This window comes from Enhydra lutris, unplaced genomic scaffold, assembly GCF_002288905.1.
Source record: "Enhydra lutris kenyoni isolate GAN:26980312 unplaced genomic scaffold, ASM228890v2 scaffoldscaffold5, whole genome shotgun sequence".
Classification (NCBI taxonomy): domain Eukaryota; kingdom Metazoa; phylum Chordata; class Mammalia; order Carnivora; family Mustelidae; genus Enhydra; species Enhydra lutris.
In genome coordinates this window covers 30,143,665-30,150,684 of record NW_019154089.1, presented here as the reverse complement: position 1 = coordinate 30,150,684, position 7,020 = coordinate 30,143,665, and the positions used below count along the sequence as shown (strand labels likewise).

The 7,020-nt window shown below is 41.4% G+C and overlaps 1 protein-coding gene and 1 pseudogene across 3 annotated transcripts in view; one reads left to right on the top strand and one right to left on the bottom strand.

Annotated features, from left to right (window-relative positions):
• Positions 1–7,020, bottom strand: part of LOC111141023 (clathrin interactor 1) — a 60,039-nt gene that overhangs the window by 37,402 nt on the left and 15,617 nt on the right. The gene's annotated exons all lie outside the window — the stretch shown is intronic.
• On the top strand, positions 2,496–6,149 carry LOC111141039 (annotated as a pseudogene).

Below are 7,020 nucleotides of genomic sequence, written 5' to 3'. Positions count from 1 at the left end.
AGAGAGAGAGAGAGAGAGAGATCACAAGTAGGCAGAGAGGCAGGTGGGGGGTGGGGGAGCAGGCTCCTTGCTGAGCAGATAGCAGGATGCGGGGCTCCATCCCAGGACCCTGGGATCATTACCTGAGCCGAAGGCAGAGGCTTTAACCCACTGAGCCACCCAGGCGCCCCTAGCATGAGGTTTAGGTCTACAATTCAGGAATATAAAAAATTGCAGAATTCTGAGCTTCCAAAATGCCAAAATAAAATTATATAATTCACTCCACGAGGTGGCCGGTTGAACAAAGCATTTAAGGGCCCAAGAGCACAAATCATTAAACCAGGAAATGTCTGGACATTCATGGGTCTTGATGACATATAGAAGCCCTTCTACTCTCCCTCAGCACAGGAGATACCAGGAGTTGGCAGCAGATGACAGGCTTACAAAAAAGCTGTCCCAACCATTCTCTAGTTAGTCCCATGATGTTAAAGAGTTACTTTTCGGAGAGGCACTCTGGTGGCAGTAAGATTTTGGGGAGGGGATGTTCTATAGGCGGCAAAAGAAAAGAAGGTATTAAAAGTGGTTCAGGAAAGCAGGATAAAAAGCTGCTTCCAAAATGTGGCAGCAATGGTGCTTGGAACAATATAGCAATGGAAAAGGCAGAGGCTGCCATACTAGAAAATATTTTTTCTCCCTGCCATAGAGAAAGAGCTCTCATTACCCAAAACTGGTGAACACTAACCACTATCAACTATATAAAAACATGTTCGTGCAGACAAAAACCTAAAAGGAAAAAAAACATGAAAAACAGTGTGCGAAGGGACACATTTGTTTAAAATTTTATTTACATAGTTAAAAACTTAATCTCTCTTAAGGAAAAGAAAAACAGCATTCCTATATAAAACCTCTCTCTTCATTTGCTAGGGCAGTGTCCCATGGCTGAGCTGATTTAATTCTGCTGAGGATCAGTTTCCACTCTTCTGGCTCAGCAGCATATATGTTCTATCAGTGCCCTGTGTACACACATAAAAGCTTTTGAAGACAACTCTGGATGGTGGACCAAAAGGGAAGGGTGTCATGTGTTATCTTTTGGCTAGCTGAACAGTGCTGGACACTATTTCCTAGGAATGCCAGCTCCAACCCAAATCCAGCCCCAAGTCCAACAGACTTCTTTTTTATTGTCTATCTCTGTAACTTTTAAGATTTCCATTTTTATTTTCTTCTAAAACAGTACTCTAGTATCTGGTAAAAACATGGTAAGGTTTGGGAGATGTTATGTAAAACAAAGGCAATTTTATTACTATAGCACTTCTCAGAGACCGTAATTCTAAACTGCACTGAGAGTCTCCAAGAGCGGACTACACTAAACATTTCTAAAACTTTGGGTGTAACATACCTTCTTCCTGGAGCATTTTCTAAGTGTCCCCCAAAACCCACTTTGGTGTTCACTATTTTTAAAAACTGCCCTTTATATTAGACTTCCAAAACTGCCTATACCTTTCCCCTTACCACTTGTTTTTAGTATCTGTTAGTTCTTATTTTTTCTTAATGGATAGCTTTTCCTTTAACTTTTCATTTTTATGTTCTTAAATTCCTGTCTGATGGCTGACTTTCAGCCTTTTATCTTGCTTTACATCTCACTTATTTTTAATCAAACCTCTTGACTGATCTTTACTGTTGATTTCAGTTTCCTATCTTGTTTAAGTCTCATCAATTTTACTGTTTGTGCCCTTTTTTCCCCGTTGGGTTTTAAAAACCTTTTAAACTTTATTCCATCCCTTCAAAGTTTTCTATTTTTAGCTTTAAGTGTTAACTTCTTAATCCTCTTTAATAACCCTATATTAAACATCTTTCCTTTTTTTTTCTGCATGTTTGGCTTCTTTTATGGTATTTTATAATGCATTGTTGAACTAACAGAAACAGGGCAAAGAGCTCAAGAAAAGAGAGGGTTTGCCTCTTCTCACAGCCCTTACCCTCACAGACTACTATTTTTATGGGCATCCTGATCAGGGGTAACATTTTTCACAAGGATTGATGAAATACATATATGAGATACTCAAAACGAAATTAGCTTTGTCAAGTCCCAAGGATGAAAAAATTATTCTTATGCATTAGAGCTGCTTTTTAACAATATTAGTTTCCACATATTTGAAAAGGAGCCAACATGAAGGCAGCTTCATTATTTCTCATCCTGAAAAATGATCTGAGGGAACGTCATAAAGCTGGGTAGACTGCATGCAATTCTTGGACGTTTGGAGTCATCTCTGGGAGTCTTTTCTCTCAATGCCTACTTCCCATTAATCTCCAAGACCTGGTCATGCTGCATTAAAAATACAGGCACACCAGGGGCATGGGTGGCTCAGTCGGTTAAGCATCTGCTCAGGTCCTGATCTCAAGGTCCTGGGATTGAGCCCTGCATCAGGATCTCTTCTAAGTGGGGAGTCTGCTTCTCCCTCTCACTCTCTCTCTCAAATCAAATCTTTAAAAAAAAAAAAAGGCAGGAACCCAGGGGCGGGATGGGTATGCTTGGGTGGCTCAGTCAGTTAAACATCTGCCTTCAGATCAGGTCCTGATCTCAGGGTCCTGGGATGAAGCCCCACGTTGGGCTCCCTGCTCAGCTGGGGAATTCGCTACTCCCTTTTCCTCTCCCTGCTTTTGTGGGTGCTCTTTCTCTCTCTCAAATAAATACAAGAGCCACTGAACAATCTCTCCATTTTGGGTGTATTCTCTATTTATTCATCCTTCAAACCGTGACCAGATTCAGTTTTCCAACATTTAATGTTGGTCATGTTGGTCCATCACTAATTCATCACCACCTTCCCCAAACATTTTCCTCTTCATGTATCAATGGACAGTAACATCCACAGTTATGGCTTCAACCTTATAACTGATTACTTCCCTCCCCTCTTCCCATCTAGCATCAAATCCGTTCCCTGGCCTTTTCTCCTGTAGTTCTTAAGTATCACTAATATATCCATCTACTTCTCCCTACCTACACTGCCACTATCTTAGACTGGGGGTCCCAACCATTTCTTACCCAGATTACTGCCAACAATATTGTAACTAAAGTCTCTACTTCTCCTCTATCTCCCACCATGCTGGGGCCAAAGCAAACTCTTCCTGAAATACCAATCCTATCTATACCCCCATTTTAAATCCTACTAAGTCTTCCTTACTACCTTCAAGATGAAGTCCAAATTCCTTAACATGACAAAAAAAGGTCCTTCATATGAGGTATCAGTTTACTTTTTTAGTCCCATCACTGTCATTCTCACCTCTAGAACCTTGTATAAGCTGTTCTCTCTGTCTGAAAGCCCTCTGTCTGTCCATCCCTGCCCCTGGCCTCACTTCACCTTACCATCGGGTTTTAGTTTAAATGTCATTTCCTCCAAGAAATCTTCCTTTAACTCTGGAGATCTGCCTATATGCACTTCAAAGCACCCTGTTCTTTATCTTGGCCTAAAACTAAAACTAGTGTACTATAACAGACGTGTATATTTTCTTGTCTTTCTCCCCTTCTGGACTGAAAACAACCAGAAGATACAAACCGTCTTTCTCACTTAAAGATCCCCAGTGCCTTTAACAGGCTTGGTGATAGCAGATATCCAATAAATATTTATTGAGTAATTGAACAAATAGCTTAAACAGGTTCTTTCCTCTGACTAAAAAAGTCCTGGTGATCAGGACCTGCTTGATCTAGTCTCAAACTACCTGTCTAGCCTTTTCTCCCATTATTTCTGTTTGATTTCCTTTATGGGATAATTATACTTTATCACCATCTGAAATTTAAACAGGCCCTTTCTTATCTCAGTAACTGTTCACTCCTGGAATCATCTTTCAGCTAAATTCAAACCTAGTTTTTAACAAAGATACAAAAATGAAGCTTACATGATTCCTTCTAACCCATAACCTCCCCTTTCTATGATGGTATAAACATTACATTTATAGCCCTTATGAATTATAGTGCCCTGTATAACAGCTATGTATGAACTTAATCTTAATTCCCCCTTGAAACATTGTAAGTTTTTTTGGAAACAAGTATAGTTGATTCTCTTATTTGAGGATTCTATATTTGAGTTTGCTCACTAAAATGTTTTTGTAACACTAAAATCCATATTCACAGCACTGTCACGGGCATTTGTGAAGATGTGCTGAGCAGTGAAAAATTTGAGTAATCTGTTGTGCATATTCCCAGATGAGGTCAGAAAGGTTATGCTCTGCCTTACTGTTTTAGTTCTCATACTGTAAAGTAGTGCCCTTTTCCCAGTCTATGCAGTGACATATTTTTCACATCTTTGTGGGTTTTTTGGTGATTTCACTGTTTAATGACCTTCAAGCCTGGTGTCAAGGTGCTGTCTATAGAGTTCTAAGTGTTAAGAAGGCTATAATGTGCCTTACAAAGAAAATGCCTGTGTCAGTAAGCTTTGTTCAGGCATGAGGTACAGTGTTGTTGGCCCTCTGCTCGGTGTCACCAAATCAACAATGTATATGATAAATGTGTTCATATAGAAATTGACATAAAACATGGCTATGCATTGATGGGATGATGAAAATGTGCAGAGAGGTGCACAGAAACCTAACCTGGGAACAAAGGTTCAGTATTTGCTAATTCAGTGTTAGCACTCTGGAGAACCTGTGCACCTCAAACAAGAAGAAATGACTGTACCACATATTATGCATTCTTATTTCCCTGTCAGTATCTAACCATGAATGCCTCACATAAAATGGATATTTAATAACCAACCAGTGAATACATAAGCAGAATCCATAATCTCTTGGTAACAGAGAGGGGAATGTAAAACAAAGAAACTGAGATTAAGACATGAATAGAGGGGGCTAAAATAAATAACCTCTAACCAACAAATATACAGAGAATGACATGAGAAATAATACCTTCATGGAATTTTTTTTTTTTGGGTGGAGGGAACCTGGCCAGCTCAGGCAGTAGAGCATGTGACCCCTGATTTCAAGAGTTTTGAGTTCAAGGTCCAAGATGGACATGGAGCCTACTTAAAAGGGGAAAAGAAAAAAAAAAAAAAATGGACCCCAGAAGCCTTGAGCAGCCCCACCGCTGCTGCCGGCCTAGTAACCATCACACCCCAGGAGGAGCCGCAACAGCCGCAGCCCACCCCGCTCACCATCACTGCAACCAAGAGCAGCAAGACCGAGACCCAGCGGCCGCCCACTGACCCCGTCTGCAGCGCCGCAGACACCAAGTCCAGCACCACGGGCAGCGGCACAGTTCGCAGCGCCTGCCAGCGGGGACAAGAAGGTCATGGCAAGGAAGGTTCTGGGAACAGTGAAATGGTTCAGTGTAAGAAACGGATATGGTTTCATCAACAGGAATGACACCAAGGAAGATGTATTTGTACACCAGACTGCCATAAAGAATAACCACCCCAGGAAGTACCTTCACAGTGTAGGAGATGGAGAGACTGCCCAGTTGGATGTTGTTGAAGGAGAAAAGGGTGCGGAGGCAGCAAATGTTGACAGGCCCTGGTGGAGTTCCAGTGCAACGCAGTAAATATGCAGCTATAGACGCTATCCACGTCGCAGGGGTCTTCCACGCAATTACCGGCAGAATTACCAGGACAGTGAAAAAGTGGGGAAAAGAACGAGGGACTGGAAAGTGCTCCCGAAGGCCAGGCCCAATAGCGCCGGCCCAACCACAGGCGACGGTTCCCACCTTACTACATGCAGAGACCCTATGGGCGTCGACCACAGTATGCCAACCCTCCCCTGCAGGGAGAAGTGATGGAAGGTGCTGACAACCAGGGTACAGGAGAACAAGATAGACCAGTGAGACAGAATATGTATCGGGCTTATAGACGACGATTCTGCAGGGCTCCTCCTCGCCAAAGACAACCTAGAGAGGATGGCAACGAGGAAGGTAAGAAAAATCAAGATGAGACCCAGGGTCAGCAGCCACCTCAACGTCAGTACTGCTGCAACTTCAATTACGGACGCAGACGCCCAGAAACCCTAAACCACAAGATGGCAAAGAAACAAAAGCAGCCGATCCACCAGCTGAGAATTCGTCCGCTCTGGGGGCTTTTTACTCCCATTTACTGGCGGGGCTGAGTAAATGCCAGCTTACCATCTCTACCATCATCCGGTTCAGTCATCCAACACGAAGAAATGAAGATGAAATTCCAGCAATAAAAAAATGAACAAAAGACTGGAGCTGAAGACCTTAAGTGCTTGCTTTTTGCCCACTGACCAGATAAACAGAGCTATCTGCATTATCTATGCAGCATGGGGTTTTTATTATTTTTACCTAAAGACATCTCTTTTTGGTAATGACAAACGTGTTTTTTTTTTTTTTTTTTTTTAAAAAGCCTGGTTTTTCTCAATACACCTTTAAAGGTTTTTAAACTGTTTCATATCTGGTCAAGCAGAGATCTTTAAGAACCTCATTTTTAATTTGTAATAAAAGTTTACAACTTGATTTTTTCAAAAAATCAACAAATGGCAAGCACCCATTAATAAAGGTCTTAAATAATAATAATTTAAAAAGGGGGGGGCTCTCCTGTTTCAATCTGAGGTCTTTTGAAGGCATGGCTAGAAAGACTTGTTAATTTGCTATATCCCCTAAAATTGGCTTACTTACCCCTAACAAAAACTTAGAGTTAAGACACACACTGGCACAAGAATTTTATGTCCACAGAAACCTGTGAAGAGCTAAACACCAAAATCTAAAGTTAAAAAATACTTCAAAACCTTTAAACCTCCTACTCCTGCTGTCAACTATGGATTAAGGGGCCATCAAAGGTTTCCCCTCTACAGAGGCTTAATTCTTATACAAGCAGCTCTCACTTTGCATGGCACCCTGTTAACTGAAACTTGGACATACTAGTACTATGCCTTTGCTTTACACTGTTACTGCAGAAGAGCTGTCTGTGCAAAGGACTCTGCACAGCAGTAACTCTTGTGTATTCTTTCCCAAATAAGGCAAATAGCACAAGCCACTGAGCACATTTTATTGCCCACTTCACATTTTATTCCATAAGAGGGCCTTATTTATCGGTTTTTAAACACTTA